The following is a 21318-nucleotide window of genomic DNA, read 5'->3' as shown; positions in this document are numbered from 1 at the left end:
TGGGGGGAATGACCACGAGTGCTAGTCATAATAATAATTAACATTTATTACTACTAATAAATAAACATGAACATTTATTATTAATCATACATAACACAGTGTTATTAACAGGAGTGCATTAGCGAGCTGGTGGGTAAAGCAGGGTCAGGGGGCCGCTCCCCAGGGCCCAGTGAAGCAGGTGCGGGAATGTTGGCAAAATCAGGCATTAAGGGTGCAGCGGTGCCGGTGCCAGCTCCGAGTCCTGTGCATGCACATGAGAATCTCAGCAGAAGGGAAAGAGGGCGTGAGAGTAAATGTACGTTTCTATCCCTGGTTGCTGGAAACGTGAGACCTCAATCGTCAAACATTAGAGAAGACCCAATTAAAAGCATCAACTGTTATTATTTTCATGTGCTTTTTTAAAAATCTCAGATTTGGGGGGAGGGCTTGGCGCATGATCTTTTAATGCTCGTGGTTAGCAGTGTTGCACTGAAGGGAACTACAAAGGAAGGCAGAATGTAATGAACTGAATGGGAATCTAGCCAGAAAACCACTCAGACAAGATCTGACTGAAAAATTTTGAATTTTTTTTTTTTTAGCAAAAAAAGAGATATATTTTAAAACAAATTATGAAAAATGTTTCTGTTTTTCAACCTACTCTAGTTAATTTCTCTTTTGACTGTCAGCAACTAGACTATCCAATATGGCTGATATCTGTAATACAGAGTTAAATAGTAATATTAAAATTTTTATTAAAGTTAATGTTTAAAATTAAATATACCCAAGTTAAAAGGGAAAGTACTGTACATCTGGGGTCAGGCTTGAGTTATGAGGGATTACAGGTATCGGTTACAAGGATCACGAGATACATACATATCACATAACCAGCATAGACCCAGATTGAGGTGTGGGAGTTTTTAAAGCATCAGTGGATAAGCGGGCTCGGGTAGTCAGTATCAGTGTAGCGAATAAGTACATGGGTGGGGTGCGTCCCTTGGTTCGTCAGGGAAGGAAGCGGGTTATTTCCCTGATTGGTGGTCTCCATTACTCAACCTGGTATTGACGGTGTCCCATGATGTGTTCTGTATAAATGTCTCTGGATCACCTGATGGTGTTGGACACCATGAGCTGTCTCATGAGCCAGGCGTAGCGTCAACCGACTCCGCACGCTCTCAGTACCAGCTCGTGGGGGTCCCACGAGCCCAGGGATACCACGATCAGGGCGTGTGTCTGGACCTCGTAGCCCATGGCTCTCAGGGTGTAGGCCAGCAGGGTGTACTTCAACGCCTTCCATGCTCGGGCCTCCTGGAAGGGTGGTGACCTGTTTTCAAATGGCACTGTGACGTCTACCATGAGGACCTTCTTCTTTTCTGTGTTCGTCACGACGATGTCGGGTAGCAGTCAGCTGTCTGTCCCAGGGATGGGGGAGTCGACGGTGATCTTCCCCAGGGATGGCGGGATGGCTTTCACCAGCCGGTTCTGGATGGCATTGTGGCGGTGCCGCCAGGCTCCGGAGTGCTGTTTGCATCCACACAGGACGTAGGGCAGGGTCTCGTTGGCGTAGCCGCACTTCCTGGTTGCCATGGCGGATGGCTCCATTGAGGGGAACACAGTTGAGTTGGGCCCGGTGGACGAACCACCAGTCAGCGAACCTGGTGAAGCTGCCCCCGGGGAGGAAGTGGTTGCTGGCGTCCCACTTGCTGGACACCTCGAACACTTTGCCCTGGTCTGGCTTCTGCTTGAGGTTCTTGGCATAGTGGCAGCAGATGGCGTCTTTCAGGGTCCTTTCCAGCATTGTTCTGGCGGTCGGGGTGACGATGGTGTGATCCGAGGTCTTTATGCACAGCACCAGGACTCCCAGCTCCCGGCGCTCCTCGCACCACTTCCAGCAGCAGCCGATCCTCTTTTCTAGGTGTCTCGAGGCGTTGTGGGCACGGGACCAGAGAGAGGACAGGTCTCCCCCCTCTCTCCCGAACTCAGTCTCCAGGGAGCTGCTGAGATAAGTGGCGACGTCCTGCTCGCAGGGGGCCCTGGCAATGCATTTCCTGACTATGTCCCGTATGGCGCCATCCGCGATGCTCCTCACCATCGGGTCCGGGCATCAAAAGGAGGATATAATAAAATTAACAGTAGAAAACACCAGGAGAAAATAACCCTCTTGCTGAAAGCAACAGTTTTATATAACTTCTCATAATTAAGCAATAACATATTTAGAATTTGACTTTATTTATAATTTTGATGTATAATATTTTAAGCATTTTTATTGCTTTTATTTAAATTTTCATAGTTGCAGGAAATTATGTGAGGTGTCAGATAATAGGGTGATCAGACAATAATTATTTAATGACAGTAGATTTTGAGATTCACGAAGTTTAAGCTTTATAACCATTAAAACACAAATTGTCAACATCACATGTCAAAATTTACAAATTAAATAGCATTAAATAAAACTGCAATAAGTTCTCAAGCAGCATTATTCCTATTTTGCCTATCTGTAAATTTCAATTTATATCAATGGAAATATTGTGTGTGTGTGTGTGTGAGATGAAATTGACGTTTATTGATAAAAATCTAGTCTTTCCATGCCTATATGCAATGGATGAATGATCTTAGGGTAGTTTTCACAGTTGCTAAAAGAGTCAAATCTCAATTATCTGAACCTCAGGTATCCAGAGTCTGAATATTGTCCATAAGGTTTGACTTCAGCACATAAAAATGACTTCCCCCAATTAATCAGACTTATGATTATCTAAAGACTTAGATGCTCCCAGAGCTTTTGGATAACTGAGGTTGTACTATATAGCTTACATGTTTGAGTTAAAACAACTGGAAACCTTTCAAGGTCAAAGACCATATAACACAGATTAAAAAAGCATAGCATTGTAACAAAAATGTCATAAGGTGTCACTATAGCATAAGGAATAGAGAAAAGTTACCTCCCCCTCTTTCAGATACTGACATCAAGTAGCTATTGAGAGTCACAGTAGTGACTCAATTCATATTAGAAGAAAAGCACTGTGTGTTGCTTGGTTACTTGGAAAAGCAATATTAGGACAATATTAAGGAGATGAGATGAAAATAAAATTGTTTCAATGCAAAGGGTGGGGCAGCTTGGTATGCTTCCCTGTTTCATATCTAGGCTATTTATTTCCTGTCCCTGAGTGCAAGAATTTATTATTTTAGTACCAAAGCTCTCAACATTGCCTCAGCTCCCACTGCTTTAATCTTCCCCAATTATTTGCAGTTTAGTTTTGTCTCCTGAGTTTCTGCTACGCATTTGGTTTTAGTGTCATTTACAAATTTGATCACAGTTGTTACTGTATTTATAATAGTGGAACCCACAACAAAGAAAGACAGGAAACAGCTGTACATGGTAAAAAAAATTTGGAGCTCCTACAAGAGTCCTGAGTGGCTCCACAGTGAACAGGAAGTGTCATTTCTTAAAGGCTGTGGGATGTGTTATCACCAGTGTGACAAAAGTAGCTCCGTGCACTGCCAGACATTCATGCTCCACTGACCTCAGTTTAAGACCAATTGCACTAAACCAGGGGTGGGCAAACTTTTTGGTCCGAGGGCCACATCTGGGTGGGGAAATTGCACACAGGGCCATGAATGTAGGGCTGGGGCAGGAGGTTGGGGTGCGGGAGAGAGTGCGGTGTGTGGGAGGGGGTGCGGTGTGCAGGAAGGGGCTCAGGGCAAGGGGTTGGGGCGCAGGAGGCGTGCGGAGTGTGGGAGGGGGCTCAGGGCAGGGGGGTGAGGTGGGTGCGGGATGTGGCAGGGGGCTCAGGGCAGGGGGTTAGGGGCTCGGCAGGGGGGTGGGTGCGGGGTGCAACAGGGGGCTCAGGGCAGGGGGTTGGGGACTCAGGGCAGGGGGTTGAGGTGCAGGAGCGGTGCGGCAGGGGGCTCTGGGCAGAGGCTTGGGGTGCAGCAGGGGATTGAGGTGCAGGAGGGGTGCGGCAGGGGGCTCTGGGCAGAGGCTTGGGGTGCAGCAGGGGATTGAGGTGCAGGAGGGGTGTGGCAGGGGGCTCGGGGCAGGGGGGGGGGGGGCGGGGGGGGGGGGGGTGCAGCGGGGGGCTCAGGGCAGGGGTTGGGGTGCAGGAGGGGTTGGGGTGCAGGCTCTGGCCTGGCGCCGCTTACCTCGAGCGGCTCCAGGGTGGCAGCAGTGTGCAGCAGGGCTAAGACAGGCTCCCCACCTGCCCTGGCCTCGCGCTGCTCCCAGCACCATGTCCCTGTGGCCCCTGGGGGGGGGAGGGGCAGAGGGCTCCGTGCGCTGCCCTCGCTGCAGGTACCTCCCCCAAAACTCCCATTGGCCACGGTTCCCCGTTCCTGGCCAATGGGATTTGCAGGGGGCGGTGCCTGCAGGTGAGGGCAGCGCACAGAGCCCTCTGCCCCCCTTGCCCTCCGGGGCCGCAGGGATGTGGTGCCGGCCACTTCCGGGTGCCGCGTTAGGCTTGCGGTGCCACGGGGGTGGCAATCCCGCAGGCCGGATCCAAAGCCCTGATGGGCCAGATCTGGCCCGTGGGCCGTAGTTTGCCCACCCCTGCACTAAACCATGCTATCTCTCAATACTGTTAGTGGGTCTGACATGCCACTGGGTTACTCCAGTTTTATGCTGATATAACTTCATGGTTTTTTTCTCCCTCCTTTTCTCTGTAAAACATAAAAAATGATGTGAGAGAATGTTAAGATTGCAAAATCAAACCTGCAAAGGTCAGAATGAAGGTTGCCTGTACAACCTTAAATTGACTCCTCATGAGTATGCATTATGATAAAATCTTGCTCTACACAGGAAATTTATGGCAGAGCCAGAAATACAATCCCACTTTCCTGGATCCCTGTCCAGTGCCACAAACGTAAAAGAACATTCTTTCTCTTCTTGCTACCGTGAGGAAGGGTCTTGTTCAACATATAACATATGATCATGTAGTTAAAGACTGCATTATAATGCATACACATAAAGGGGCCAAATTAAGGTTGTGCAGGTTTCCCTAGGGTCTCTTTACAGCTTGCAGGTTCCACCGGATCTTATGTGACTAAATAATACTTTAACATTTTTTAAAAAAACCTAAGGGCCAGATTGTGATATGTCCTTGTGGAGGTGCAAGTGCCACCTCAGGAGTAATCATAATTGCAATCTAGGCCAGTAGAGCTCAGAGGCTGTTCACTTCCTGTTCTCCCAGAGGTAAACATCACCCCAAATTGGCCTTTAACAAACCAAAATGTTGTGTTTTTTTGTTTTGAAATGACTTTTGCTTTTGAATAATACAAAATTAAAAGAAGTCAAAATCAAAATGAAGTGTTTCAATTTTGTCAAAACAAATGTTTCAACTGACCCCCTTTCCACCAATTTGTTTTTTAATGTTCCTTTCCTGGAGAATTTCAAAATGTTCTGTTTTTGTTCCAATTTGGAACAAAGCCAAATTTCAAAATCTCATAAAATGGAACTTGCATCCTCTGCACAGCTCTAGTGATCCTACACCTCTATCGTTGCTCTCATAAATGGGTGGTTATATATTATTTTTGGCCTAGAGATTTAGGAGAAGCTTCTTGACCATATCACTTGATTACATTTGGATTTAAAATCTCTGCTCAGTTCAGTACATGAAATGATACCCAAGAAAGCTATCAGCAAAATCCCAAACAGCTGCCAATGTACAAAAGCATATTTCACATACTTTATTGTTGCTGCTGTATAGCTCCCACAGGGTTTTCCAGTTGTCTGAGCATCAATAGTCTTTCCCTGCAGAGCCTGTCCTATTTACAACAGTGACTCCAGGACAAAAAGTTGCCTACAAAGCCTGCTGATTGGAGCCTTGGCTTTGTCTCCAGTTGTCATACCAACAAGAACTCACCTGTCAGAAAGCAGCTGATGGAGACAGAGAAAGGTCATATGTGGACCTTCACCCATCTTGATGAGATAAATATTTATAATACTAGTTTTCATATTATGGGCCTATTCTAAAGCCCATTTAGCGACTGGAAAGTCTCCAAGACTTTCCATAGACTCAACAGGCTTTGGATCAGGCCCATTATGCACTAGTTTTCAAATATATAAATAAATATGGATATTTGTGGTCATGCCTATGTGAGTATATAGTAGTTTTTACATAATATATACAAGTCAGCAAAAGACATTGGTGTGTGTAACACTCTTATCTTTGAAGTGTGAAAGACATGAATTACATTGGGTATATTGGCTCATTGTACTTAAACATTTAGTTCCATATGCTGCGATTCATCACCACCTTGCATAAAAAAAATACTCTGTTTTTGACTGTTGACAAACTAATTTCTTTTTTTTTTAAAGTCTTAGTTTCTGTGCCATTAGCTTGTCTCTTTTGCCTCACTAGCTTTAGTTGTTCTTGGGCAATGGATATATTTTATAAAGATTATGCCTGTGATTTTTTTTTTTACAGTGTGATACTATGTCCCTTGACTTTGCTTTTTCCTCCAGCATCTGTCTCCTATTTCATGTGACAAGCAATCCTCTCCTACATCCTGCCTACCCTCTCTCGCCAGTTAGACTCCAATAGTCTTGCTATGGTGCCATGTAAAGTAGCTCAGGGTCAGTTCCCGATTATAAACCCTATTATTAACTAATTTGCTTTAAATGACATTGGGTGGAACTTTTCACATTTGGTCATTCAGATGACTTTATTCTCTAATACAAAACATTATTTACATTGGTCAATTACTTTTGATTAACAGATTGGCTAAATAAAACAACCTTGCAAAATGGCCCATTCATCTACATGCCCATTTTGGTGAGGGCCGGAGATAGGTATGTAGGAGGGGGGATGAGCAGGGAAAATTCTTGGGCTATATTCTTCCACTGCAGGGCAACAGTAATTCCCAATGCAGCTAAAGGGAGTTTCTCTTATCCTGCTGGAGAATTGGGCTCAGTAGTATTTTCCATCGTCAATTTTATAGTGAGGGTGGGTGAGCAGATTGTGCATCTGGCCTAGTAAGTTTCCATGATAAATTTGCAAGGCTGAAATAAACAAACTTATTTAACTTTTCAGGGTTATTGGGTTTTCTTTCCAACCTCTAGGTCACAAATAAATGAACTTCTAAAAATAAAATGTTTTAAGGACTGCAGAGCACAGTCCTTTTTGATATTCAGCTAAATCAATGCTTTGAAAGAGGCCAGAGATTTATGTTTGAAAAATACTTAACTAAGCCCATTGCAGGGCACTTTATGACTGCACATCAATTTCCAGTACTACATTTCATCCAGAAAATATTTAGTATGTCATACCTCAATGATTGTTAATGGTAATCTGTGAGGAATAGATATTATTGAGATCAGGGAGATAAACAGAATTATTTTTACTTAATGGTCCACTCAGAAAGGTTACAGGACCTTACGAAATAGATGAAAACATGATCTTAATTTTCAGATGTTTTTTATGAGATCCTTGCAGTGCAAATACCTTTAATTTAAAAAAAACTAATAAGGTAATGCAGTAAGTGAAAACATGAAGAAATGGTGGGAAAAGTTTCTTAGACATGATCCAGCTGGATGAATTGGATCAGCTAAGGGTTGTGCTGATTTCCAGTGTGAATTTTTGATGGCTCTTTTTGGAGAAGTTTATGGTGAAGAGCAATTCTGAAAACATGAGCAGGGGAGATTTGAGCCCCCATCAGATTTCCTGTTATGTATCCAAATTTTATATAACACAGGAAACCTGATATTCCAAAGGCAGAATTAGTTAAATTAATACTAAATCATGCAACTGCATATATGACTGGCTTTATTAGAGTTCATGTGAAGACTGAAGGAGATGAACTTCCTAATGGTATATGGGAGTGTGATGGGATGTTCACCCCACACCGGAAAGGAAGGGGTTAAAAGCAGCCAAGGGAGGCTGCACAGGAAGGAGCCAATTGGAGGGAGGCTGCACGGAACAACCAATCAGAGCCAGCGGGCTCACATAAAAGGGAGATGCAGAGCAAAAGCAGTTGCAGTGTTGACAATTTAGCGATTTTGTTACTAGATTTAGCGACTTTTTGGTTTCCCTAGTGAGGAAATAAGTGTCAAAGTGACCTGTGATAAATCTAGCCACTTTCACTGCCAATTACAGAGATATTCAGAGAAAGAAGTCACCAATTTGTACAGTCACAAAATCATTCACAAGCAGCTCAATAGTGTTAATAAAATCCATTCCATGCTCCTCTTATTACATTCTGTTGCACACCAAGACAATGTCATTCCATCTCACTTGGGTATGTCCTCGGAAGGAAGCGCATCCCAGGGCTTGGGCTGAGAGGTTGTGAATCAGAGGAAGGGTTTGACTCAAGCTCCTGATGGCAGAATAAATGCTTAGCAAGGAACTGGGGCTCAGCTTCAATTCCTGGGTGGCGGGGAGGGGGTGAAAAGCCAGATCTAATGCAGAGGGGAAGCTGGAAGAGGGGATGATACAACTGCCCCTAGGGGGAAAAGTTATGATCTTCTGCTTAGTAAAAACCATTAGTGACCAGGGCAGGCACCACTCCCTGGACGAGGGGGATGCAGGAAAAACCATTTGGCGACAGATCTTTGAGCTTTTGGCCACTGAAATGTTAACTGATCAAAATCCCCCTCCAAAGTGTGTGAAGCTGGGTTGTCTAGCTGGGCGATTCCCTGGGACTCTGCTGAACCTGCCCCTGTTACTAGCTTCTGCACTCACCCTGCCCGGGCAAGAGGACACTCCCAGCTGATGAACAGAAAGCAGCAGCAGCAATGCTGGGTTCTCCCTCTCCGGCCAGATAGTCTTGTCAACTGAGTTTATTTTGTTATCACTGACCAGCTCCATTGGTGTCTCTCAGCTGGTAGGGGGCTGGCAAAGGGTTTCATGGCTGTCCTGGTTACACTGGGCAGGGCTGGGGTCCCCCTCTACATCTCAACTGGGTATTTGGCTGTCCCTCCAGCCATAGGAGCTGGCTTCCTCTGGACCCGGGGGGTGCTCAACCCCCTGCTCTGCCCCAGGTCCCACCCCCACTTGACTCCATCTCCCAAGTCCCCACCCCCACCCCGCCTTTTCCCTGCCTCTTCCCACCCAATTCCATCCCCTCCCCTTAGTGTTCCCCGTTCCCACTTCTCCCCCTTCTTCCCAGCGCCTCCTGCACGCCACAAAACAGATGATTGCGGTGGATGGTATGCACTGGGAGGGAGGGGGAGGAGTTGATTGGCAGGAGGTGCTGGGGGGGGAGGGGAGGAGTTGATTGGCGGGGCTGCCAGCAGGCAGGTGGCGCTGGGTGGAGGGGAGGAGTTGTCTGCCAGTGGGTGCAAAGCATCCGCTAAGTTTTTTCCGTGGGTGCTCTAGCCCTGGAGCACCCACGGAGTCGGCGCCTATGCCTCCAGCCCTCCCTTCAGCGCTCTGCTCCCTGGTGTTAAGGTCCAAATTCCCTTAACCCCTGTCATCTTTAAAAATAAAAGGAGAGAACATAGGATTAGTACCCTTGGAAATTAAGGCCTTAGAGGAAATTAAGGCCTTGGATGAGCTGTCCTGGGCAGACTGAACATTGGACAGAGCAGTTGCTGTCAGGGATCAGGGGAGCAAGTAAGAGCTCCTAGCTGGCTGCTGGGACATCCAGGCTCGAGGCCTTGAGAAGAGGGTGAAGAAGGTGCTGGAGCCATGGGGAAGTGGCCCAGGGAATTGAAGCAATATTGGTGGAGAAGCTAAGGAGAGGCAGGAGGCCTGGGTCTCCCCACCCCCACTTGACACCGGGGAAGTGGCTGGATTATAGAACTGGGAGATACTTTCCCCCCTCCCCCAGAAGGGGGAAAACACGGATGGTGACACAGCCAGAGGGCCAAGTCGTGAAAAGGCTGCTGCTGTTCCTGAGCTGAGATGGGTCTGCAGGCGGAGAAGGCAGCACCACCAGGAGAGGATGCATTGGTTGAGAAAGCTAATCCCTGAGACGGCCAGCAGGAGGCACTGTTCTGGTGAGTGGCCCCCCATCACAGGGAACAAAAGAGCACAAGACTCAACTTGAGTACCAACAACAGCATATAGACAATGGTAAGAAAGCTCTAGAATAGATGAAGACACATTTAAAACCAATGTGGTAAGGAATTAATAACTTCCAGTAGATAGTTTGACAAGATGGAGTGTTGGAGAAGTACCAATCTCCCTGGGAAGTGCCCACTGGGTAAAACCTAGAATCTTCAGAAAGGAGAACGTAATTTAGCTAATACTGCACAAAGGCCATTGAAAATAATCCCCCTCAGCCCAATGCTGGGACTAGGGTGAGATAAATTAACTGCTTTTGGGTGTTTCCAGTGCTGAGACAGGAGCTGGACAACCTACATGATACCCTGGTGTCAGCTGACTGGGACAAGGGCAGTCTAGCCTAGTGGTCAGAGCAGGCATCAGGTATAGTGGTCAGAGAGGGCATCAGTAGCCAAGGGTCATACTGAAGGGCACTGGATATCAGAGCCAAAGGTCAAGCCAGAGTCAGTAATCAGGAGCTAGAGCCAAGATTCAAATGAGAGGTCAGGTACTGAAGCTATCAGGGTAACAGATAAGGAGGGGCTCAAGGCAGGGACAGGACAAAGGCAAGGCTGGGTGCAAAACAGGAGCTGCAGGAACAAGGTAATGCAGGAGCAGGCACAGTGGTGGGTATGAGCATTGAGAAATCAGCAAGCTGCTACTGCTGCTGCTATTGGCTTAAGAGCCAGCCTGCTGGCCTCTGCAGCCAATCAAGTGACAAGACTAATCAGGCAGTCTGCTGCAGGCCAGCTGTACTGATGAGGATTCCTGGAGACTAATTCTGCTGCAGGCTCTGATTCCTGCCACCTGGTACCTTGAACACAAGGATCTAAGTCAATGGAACTCCAGCAATGCAGACTGGAACCACTCACATATGAAATTCAAAAAGCGACTTGTTAGTGTTACTGCCACTACATTTAGCCATCTCATTAGTATTAGCTCTACATTCTTTTGGACATTATGGTATTAGATCAATATGCAATGGCAACAGTAATGCAATATTGAAATATGCAATGCAACTCTTTAATGGAAGGAAATATCAAGTGTACTTAAAACAGCCTGAAATGTTGTTAAGTAGCCCTTGGCTTACAGACCTGAATCCTTTGGACATGAGGGCAACTCATATCTTCATAGATGTTCTACCATCTCCAATACAGTACAATAGGACCTCAGAGTTACAAACACCAGAGTTACAAATTGACCAGTCAGCCACACACCTCATATGGAACCAGAAGTACGCAATCATGCAGCTGCAGAGGCATAAAAAGCAAAAAGCAAATACAGTACTGTGTTAAATGTAAATGACTACAAAAATAAAGGGAAAGCAGCATTTTACTTCTGCATTGTAAAGTTTCAAAGCTTTATTAAGTCAATGTTCAGTTGTAAACTTTTGAAAGAACAACCATAACGTTTTATTCAGCGTTATGAACATTTCAGAGTTACAAGAGTTGACTTTAAACCACAAAACAATTGGCCAGGAAGATGGACTTGAAGTATTTTATTAAATACCTGGCAACACTCCATATGGGAAGAAGACTGTATCATTCAGTTCCCCTCAGGAGGCAGAAAAATACCTAAAAAAAGAATCTACAAACTCCTTCCTTGCTACAGGAGACATCTATGGAATGATCCAACTGTATGGAATTTATGTATTGCTCTCTGAGATCTGATATGGCTGCTTTTAATAAATTGATGGGTGCCAGTTGATATTGATATGTTATTTGCTTTTCTTTTTCTCTCTCTCTCATTGGGGTTGAAGAGTTGAAGGGTGATTATCAATTTTCTTCCTATTGTCTTAACTCATGGGAAAGATTTTATGTTGAGCTTATCATTTGATTAGTAATTATATATATATATTTGTAAGGGTGGCATGGTATATGGTTTATTGCCACTCTTATTTCTGTGCTGCTGCTGGTGGTGGCGCTGCCTTCAGAGCTGGGTGCCCAGCCAGCAGCCGCTGCTCTCCGGCCACCCAGCTCTGATGGCAAAAAACCAGAGAACAGCAAAGTTACAAAAAATTTGTCACATTGTCACAAATTTGATTTGGGAAAAAAATTTCAACTTCAAAATGCTATACCAAAAAACAGATCTTTCTGTACATCATAAAAGAAGCCACTTCCTACTAGAGCTTGTCTCTTATATCTGCTCTATCCAGCCGGTTTAATATAATGCCATGAGAAAGGATAAAGACAGACTTATTTTACCCATTTTGTTTTTGCATTTGTAATTTTTAAAAAAAGTAGGTGGTAAATAATCTAAAACAGAAGTACATGCTTTCACACATTCCAGTAAAATAGACTAGACACTGCATCATCTACTACAGGAATTTCCACTATCTATAGCTGTGGAATTGGAGTCTCAAAAGATTAAGGATTAAAAAACATATTCACAATAACCAGTCAAACAGACTATAGACCACAAAGCGTTTGCTCCTCCAGTCTTCCGTTCTTATAACTGTATAACTTAGCAACCACTTCGCAACTTCTATGTTACCTAAAAAATAAAAAGCAAAAATAAAAATATGGTAAAAGTATGGTAGAACATAGAATCGTTCTTTATTCTTTAATCGTTGTTTATTCTTCATGGCAGCAAAACATTTAAATGTTTGCAGACAAATCAACACAAACATAGTGCTGCTCCAAAACGCTTAACTGCTGAGCTACAGCAGGAGCTGGAGACAGATCCTGCAACCTTCATTTGTTCAATGACATTAAGTGTATGAGTAAGAACTACTTACAGAGTAAAGGTTTCAGGATCAAATCTTTGGCTCCTGCTGATAGGTTTCTGCATGCTCCCAAGAATAAAATAAGGGAAGGAGAGAACCCAGGCAGACGGAGGGGGAGATGGGCCCATCTGGTCTAGTGCAGAGAAGCTGAGAGACTGATAAAATTAAGTGTGATTTCAGGCACCTAATCTGAGAAATAAATTTGAAATTATTTGTAAAATATGCAATAATAACAATAATGATGAATAATGCCTTCTCCCTTAACCCTTCCTGTGCCCCCTCACCTAACCCTGCACTTCCCTCCTGCACGTCTAATCCCTGCACCCCCTTTACTCCTAACCCTTGTACTGTGCCCCCTTCGCCTCAACCCCCTCCTGTGCCCTTTCTCCCCAAACTCTTTGTGTGCCCCCATCTCCCCATATCCTTCATGCACACCTTCTCCCCTAACTCTGCATTCCCCCTTTTGCCCCTAAGCTCTGCACCCCCTTCTGTGCGCCTAGCCCCTGCACTCCCTTTCCGTGCCCCCTTCTCCCCAGCCCCTCCTGCACTCCTTCTCCCCTAGCTCTGCACTCAGTCAGATATAAAAAAAACCCACAATTTTAACAGTTTTATTCAAAACTATATTTAGCTGAAGAGGACATCAGTAAAGATGCCCCAGATAACTTTTTTAGTGTCTTATCTCTGTCACAGATCTCTGACTCAGAAGGAACTTTGAGATGTCTCTAGAAATTGCGGGACTGACTCAGGGTATAAAAGAAATGAAGGTCAGAAAGACTCTTAGTGTAGATGGGTTCTCAACTGAATATTGCAGAAAGTTCTCTGGAACTTTAACACCTAGATTATTGAATATGGTCAATGAGCCCAGGAATGAGCAAATTCTCCTGCCTACTCTAAAACAAGCTGCAATTTCAGTTATTCCTAAAACCTTAGACTATGTAGTAATTCCAGGCCAATTTCTTCAATCAATTGTGATGCTAAGATTTTAGCTAAAGCTCTTGCTATGTGATTGGACAAGTTTTCTCATGTATGATACTCATAAATCAGGTAGGCTTCCTTAATCACAGACATGGCTTAGATACTTTATGTCAACTGATTGATAGTATTGCCACTTTGAGAGATTCTAAAAACCCTTAGCTGTCATTTCTTTAGATTGCAAAAGGTCTTTGATTGCTTAGCCTGGGACTATCTTTTTCACTTGATAGCAAAATTTGAATTTGGTAACCTATTTATTGCTTGGATTAAGCTTTTGTACACTTCCAGGATAGTTACCAATGGTATTATTTCCGCCCCATTTCCATTCAGAGAGGTACAAGGCAGAGCTGCCCCCTTTCTCCTCTTCTGTTTGTTTTAGCTCTAGAATCTTTAGCCATTGCCATTCAATCAAATCAACATATTCGTGGTATCAGGGCAGGTAAAACAGAGCACAAAATTATGCTTTCTGTGGATGATGCTTTAGTACTCGTATCTAAGCCTGAAGTTACCATTCCTAAGGATATAAAATTAATTGGGGTAAATCAAAAATCTTAGGCATTAATAAATATGCCCACAAAGACCTTTTCTCAGTGGCAATCTTCTTATATGAAATATTTAGGAATAATGATTCCCAAAAATATTCAGGACATTCCCTAAAATAAATATAGAACCAATTATTAAGCAAGTGGCTAATGATTTGGAGATGGAGTTCGTTAACCCTCAGTTTGTGGGGTAAAATTTATATACTGAAAATGAATGGCTTTCCCAGCATTTTGTATGTCCTGAGGGGTCTCCCTATTTATAGTCCTCAAACTTATTTTAAGAAATTCAATAATATTTTCAGGAGATTCCTTTGGGGCACAAGTAAGAAACGTAGATTGGCTCTGAACAAATTACAGCTCCCCCTATCTCTGAGAGGATTTCGTTTTCCCAACTTGGAAAATGATCATATCTCCTTTTTGTTAATTCAGGCATCTTAGTGGCTGTTAGATATGACTACACAGACCCCACCTTGGGTTCAGGTTGAACGAGGATTTGAGAGTTGCTTGGAATAGAGATTTGGATACTCATCTAACGCCAACACAATGGAATAGAATTGTATCTAAAGTTAAAAAAGCAACTATAAAAGCAACCTGAGGCTGCAGCTTATTCACCAAAAGACACTTTTTTGAATATACTAGTCCTCACATGGGCTACTGGTATGGGCCTGATACATTTCCCACAGTGGTCAGCATTTAACTCCGTTAGTGCTACATTAGCTCATATCTTTTGGAAGTGCTCCAGTATCAAGAATTTCTGGGATGAGGTGGACCACAGGACCAATTTGATATTGGATGCTATGTTGGAGCCTTCCCCCTTAAATTTCATTCTTAGATATATTCCTGATATCTGGAGATTACCAGGTAACAAGGCAGCGTGGTTCCAATGTGCAGATTTGGTTGCTAAAAAATTAATCCTGCAAAAATGGAAAAGTCAATCCCCACCAAATATTGATGCCTGGCTCAGTGATTTGGCTGACCTCGCAGTTAACCAACTGCTGGCATTCCACAGAAAAAGAATGCCCAAAAAATTCAAAGCAATTTGGGCTGACTTTTTAGAGGTCTATGATTAATATGGACCCTAAAGATAGTAACCTACCCTCTTTATTCACTTTGAATCTGGTATGTTGGTATATTTGTTGTATTTGGAAAAATTAATTAAAAATATAAATATGAAAAACAAAAATATGGCACATCAAACTTGTTTGCATGGTTCCAAGGCAGGGGCGAGTTTGGTGGTGCAGTCACGTAATTTGGGGCTGATGGCTTTTCCGAGTCTGGGATCCATACTGGTATTCCATTAAAGACTGCTTTAATCTCCCACTGATTATTAATTAATTTCAGGTGCTAAATCCTTCAGGAACAGTCCTGAATCCACATAGTGGCCCTAATTCTGCATTTGGCCTCTAATATAGCTGAAAGATTTATAAAAATTTATGTAGCAAGGCAGCTCCCAATTGGACATACATCTAAGGAAATTCAAGAGCATAAATTATTCCAGGAAGGATCTGGAATAAATTACTGAACAAATTGCCTCCAGATCCTCCTTTTTTCCAGACAGTAGAATAGGAATAACTTATTCATTCACCTATTTTTGGCCAAACCATGCCCCTTTTTGGAGACTGGCCATCATGATGGAAAGGACATGAGGATAGGGGGACACGTTTTGCACAAGAGGAGAATAATATTGGTCAGACAAAATGTTTGGAATGAAGAATGTTGTCAGACCCTCAAAAGCACATTTAATCTGAGAGTGATGCAGTAGTCATTAATTTTGCAATGTCATTGAATGGGGGTTACTGTCACCCACTGAAGATTTACCACTTAGGTCACTACTGTTCCAATTCAGAATTTCATACTGTGCCTATTTCTTACCATACTTAAATACTAGATGATAAAATGATAGAAATGAAGGGACCTTGAGCCATCATCTAGTCCAGTCCCCAGCACTGAGTCTGAGGCAGAATGACCTAGACCAGTGGTTTTCAAACTTTTTTTTCTGGCGACCCAGTTGAAGAAAGTTGTTGATGCCTGTGACCCAACTGAGCTGGGGATGAGGGGTTTGGGGTGCAGGAAGGGGCTGTGGATTTGGGGGAGGCTCAGGGATGGGGCAGGGGATTGAGGCACGGGGTTACCTCGGGCGGCTCGTGGTCAGCGGCACAGCGGGGGTGCTAAGGCAGGCTTCCTGCCTGTCCTGGCACGGCAGACCATGCTGTGCCTTGGAAGCAGCCAGCAGCAGGTTCCGGCTCCTAGGCAGAGGCGCGCAAGCAGCTCTGCGTGGCTCTCGCCCACAGGCACCGCCCCTCCCCCCAGCTCCCATTGTGTGCGGAGCCAGTGCTCGGGGCGGGGGCAGCGCGTGAAGCCCCTGGCTCCCCTCCCCCCCGCCTAGGAGCCGGACCTGCTGCTGGCCACTTCTGGGGCGCAGCGCGGTGTCAGAACAGGAAGAAACTAGCCTGCCTTAGCCGGGCAGCACCACTGATGGGACTTTTAATGGCCTGGTTGGCGGTGCTGACCAGAGCTGCCGCGACCCAATGCCTTACATTCCGCAACCCAGTACTGGGTCGCGACTCGCAGTTTGAAAACCACTGACCTGACAAGTGTTTGTCTAACTTGTTCTTAAAAATCTCCAGTGACAGGTGTTCCACAACCTCCTTGGAAGCCTATTTCAGGGCTTAACTCTCCTTATAGTTAGAAAGTTTTCCCTAATATCTAACCTAAATCTCTCTTGCTGCAGAAGAAGCCCATTACTCCTTGTCCTACCTTCAGTGGACATAGAGAACAACTGATCACTGTCCTTTTTATAACAGCCCTTAACATATTTGAAGACTGTTATCAGGTTCCCTCCCCCCCTTCTTTTCTCAAGACTAAACATGCCCATTTTTAAAAATCTTTCCTCATAGGTCAGGTTTTCTAAACCTTTTATCATTTTTGTTGTTTTCTTCTGGACTTTCTCCAATTTGTCCACATCTTTCTTAAAGTGTGGTGCCCAGAACTGGACACAGTGCTCCAGCTGAGGCCTCACCAGGGCTAAGGAGAGTGGAACAATTACCTCGTGTGTCTTATATATGACATTCTTGTTAATACATCCCAGAATGATATTTGCCTTTTTGCAACTGCATCACATTGTCAGTTCATATTCAATTTGTAATCCAATATAATCCCCAGATCCATGTCTGCAATACTACTGCCTAGTCAGTTATTCCCCATTTTGCATTTGTGCTTTTGATTTTTCCTTCCTAAGTGTAGTACTTTGCACTTGTCTTTATTGAATTTCATCTGGTTGATTTCAGCTCAATTCTTCAATTTGTCAAAGTCATTTTGAATTCTAATCCTGTTCTCCAAAGTGCTTGCAACCCCTTCCAGTTTGGTGTCATCCGCAAATTTTATAAGTCTATTCTCCATCACATTATCCAAACCATTAATGAAACTGTTGAATAGTACCAGACTCAGGACAGACTCCTGCAGTACACCACTAAAAACATCCTCCCAGCTTGGCAGCAAAACTCAAAATACTGTAAATATAAAGTATTAAAGTAGGCTGACAACATTCCGTTTTTTCCCTCAAGCCACTTCAATTGGATAATGATCTATAATTCCTGCAAACAAACTAAAGACCCAGTCCTGTCTTTGCATGCACAAAATTTCCATTGTTGTCAAGGGGGATTTATGCACATAAGAACTGATGGATCAGGCTCTAAAATAGGGACTCGGAAGTTTTCTTCAAAACATCTGTAGACAGACCTTTCAATGGGTTCCTAATGCATTTGAACATTTGCGGTTGCTAAACTGAATTGTATTCCTACCAAGAGTAAAGTAAAAATGTGTGTGTTTGTTCCTGCAACCCTCAGTCATGTGGGTAGTCCTTACACAGACAGTCTCTCTCTCTCTCAAGCCTATAGAGCAATAGCATCAATGGGACTAGTTACATAAGCAAGGATTACTCAGGTAAGTAAAGACTGCAGATTAGGGGACATATTTTGGGTTGCAGGGAGAACTAGAGCTTGAGTTATAGTGAAAATGAATCTTGAGGTGATCCCAATTTTCAGAAGGGCAATTAAAAACACCAAGCCAAAACATTAAGCCTGATCTTCCTCTCACACCTATTTTATACCAATGCAACTCCACTGATTTAAAAGGCATTACACCTAATTTTCAGTGGTGTTATGGAGCAGAATGGGGTCATATGAGTTTACATGCTGGGGACACCACTTAAGTTTCATTGCATCAGTTCACCAGCTCTGATAACTTGAACATAGATAGCCTGTATTGACATTGACTAAAAGAGAAGATGTACATTTTACAAAAATCCAAATTTTAATCTCTGATACATATCACCATGTATAAGTCAAAAAAATCAGCTGCTACGCTATGGGTTCAGAGCAATGCTTACCAAACACTTAGGATTAGACACTCTTCAATGGTGTATCAAGTCAGAAGCCAGGTCTCATTTGTGTATTTGTACTACTCCTGAGGATATGGTTAAAATATAGAAGCAGCATGTTTTTTAAAGTACAATCTTCATCTTTTCATATTTTACATTACTACATATATTTGTTTAAATTCTTTTTATGAAAGAAAAAATTGAAGTAAGAAGCAGAAAAAGAGATCTTGGCCTCCTCTATCAGTTACTTCTGTTTCTTCTTTCCAAGTTCCCATAAAACAATCAAAACCACAACAGCTCTTTAACAACAATGCTCCAGATGATTTTGAGGTTTTCCCCCTTCTATCTGGCTAGAGTCAAAGCAGGGCAGACATTACAGGTGATTTTTAAAATCATATTAAAAACCCCAGAACCTTTGCCAACTATATGCTTGCTGACCAAGCCAAATGCTACATAGGGATGAAATTGACAGAACAGTTTGGCTTGGCTTGGTCAGCAAACAGATGGTAAAGTTGTTTTTTTATTATTAAAAAATCTTAGTGTGCCTGCTCTGCTTCATCTCCAGCCAGTGATGGAAAATAAATCAATGGGAAGTCTATGCTAAGGATGGTGCACAGCTCCTCAGACTTTCTACATAATGATTACATTATTTTAATGAAGTGCCTAGTCTCTAGGATCAAAGCCAGAAGTGTCCACTTGCATCATTCCTGGAATCTTCACCTGTCAAACTGCAGTATAGAGACTCCTGGAGTGCATCTTGACCAGGTGCTGGTTTTGTTCTCTGGAAAAACAAAGTGTCAAATGAATGATTTTTTTTAAACTCACCTTTTGGCATTCTTATTTATTCCTTAAACCAGTATTTTATAAAGCAGGGTTACGCTACACAGTTTAACTTAAGAAAGAGACTACAGTCAATGTGTGCTTCATTCATAGAATCATAGAAATGTTGCCCTGGAAGAGACCATGAGAAATCATCAAGTCCAGCCCCCTACTGAGGCAGAACCAGGTATACCTAGACGATCCCTGCCAGGTGTTTGTCTAACTTGTTTTTAAAACCTTCAGTGACAGGGATTCCACAACCTCCTTGGAAGCCTATTCCAATGCTTAACTATCCTTATGGTTAGAAAGTTTTCCCCAATATCTAACCTAAATCTCCCTTGCTGTAGATTAAGCCCATTACTTCTTGTTCCAACCTTCAGTGGACATGGAGAACAATTGATCACAGTCCTCATTATAAAAGCCCTCAATATCTGAAGACTGTTATCAGGTGCCCCCTCAGTCTTCTTTTCACAAGACTAAACATGCCCAGTTTTTTTAACTTTTCCTCATAGGTCAGATTTTCTAAACCTTTTATCATTTTCATTGCTCTCCTCGGTACTCTCTCCAATTTGTCCACATGCAGGGCTAGAAAACAAGGGAAAGGAATATATCTGATTCACAGCGATTTAGTCAGACTACTCTTATACTATTTTTTTAAACTCGAGACTAATCTCACTAATTCTCAAAAAACAAACAAACAGACAAACAAACAAAAAACAAACCAACCAGGCTTCAAATGCACATTTTAAAAAACTCTCTAGGTGTGTGCAGCTGATAAGGAGTAAATATAATGGAACCCACTAATGGTAAACTCATATAGACTGACACTCGCTTTGGCTCTGATTCTGCAAACACTTATGCATGTGCTTAACATTATCGCTGTGAGTAGTCTCATTGAAATCAATGGGACTGCTCATAGTAGTAAAGCATAAGTGTAAGTGATTGCAGGAACTGGGCCTTTATGGGCCTTTTAAATCAAGATAGAATTTTTTTCTAACATAGATGCTCTAAGAATTATTTTGAGGAAGTTCTATAGTCTGTGTTATACACGACATCAGACTAGATCACAATGGTCACTTCTGCCTTTGGAATCTGTGAATCTATGAAGTATAGAAAAAAAGCCCTACATTGTTTTGGTGGATTGCAATGTGTAAAGTTACAAACCTGGTTGACATGAACCTTCATGTACCATAAGGTCTAATCCTGCAAGGTGCTGAGCTTCCTCAACTCCCGTTAAAGTCAAAGGGAATTGAGGGTACTCCTGTGAGTTGTTCAGTACTCTGGCAGAGTCCAATTCTAAAGTTCAACTCAGAAACAACAGGAGACACTTTAGAAAGAAAACCCTCTATTGGGAAAAAGGCCTGATTCTTTATCTTACAAGAGCCAGCACAAAATAAAGTGTTTTTTTAAAAAAGCCCTCCGTTCTGTGGCCTACTTATTCCTAATAATATGAACAACACAATAAGCCATAGGTATATTTTAGAGTTCCCTTCCAGTTCACACAAATAAAGAGACTAATGGTTCCCCTGGTGGTGTGTGACACATCCTGCTGGCCCTGAGAAAACAGCAAGTGATACAGATTATAGCAGAGTGCCACCTCAATAACACAGAACCCATCTTCCACTTACTTCACTGGCTCTTCAGAGGATACTGTGCCACATTTGAAATCTCAGGCCCAGATTTTTAAAGATAGTTAGGTGTTGCTGCACTCAGCACTGAAATACCTAACTGATAAATTTGTTAGTCTCTAAGGTGCCACAAGTACTCCTGTTCTTTTTGTGATTAAGGAGCCTAAATCTCATTTTCTAAAGCACTTAAGAGCCAAAATCCCATAGACAGTCAGTGGAATTTAGGCTCCTAAGTGCCTACATCACTTCTGAAAATGAGATTTAGTCTTCTAAATCAGTTAGGTGTTGCAATGCTGAGTGA

Source organism: Terrapene carolina, unplaced genomic scaffold (genome assembly GCF_002925995.2).
Source record: "Terrapene carolina triunguis isolate 2854851 unplaced genomic scaffold, T_m_triunguis-2.0 Scaffold23, whole genome shotgun sequence".
NCBI classification, from domain to species: Eukaryota; Metazoa; Chordata; order Testudines; family Emydidae; genus Terrapene; species Terrapene triunguis.
The sequence above is the reverse complement of the archived record's forward strand: the minus strand, read 5'-3'. Positions refer to the sequence as shown.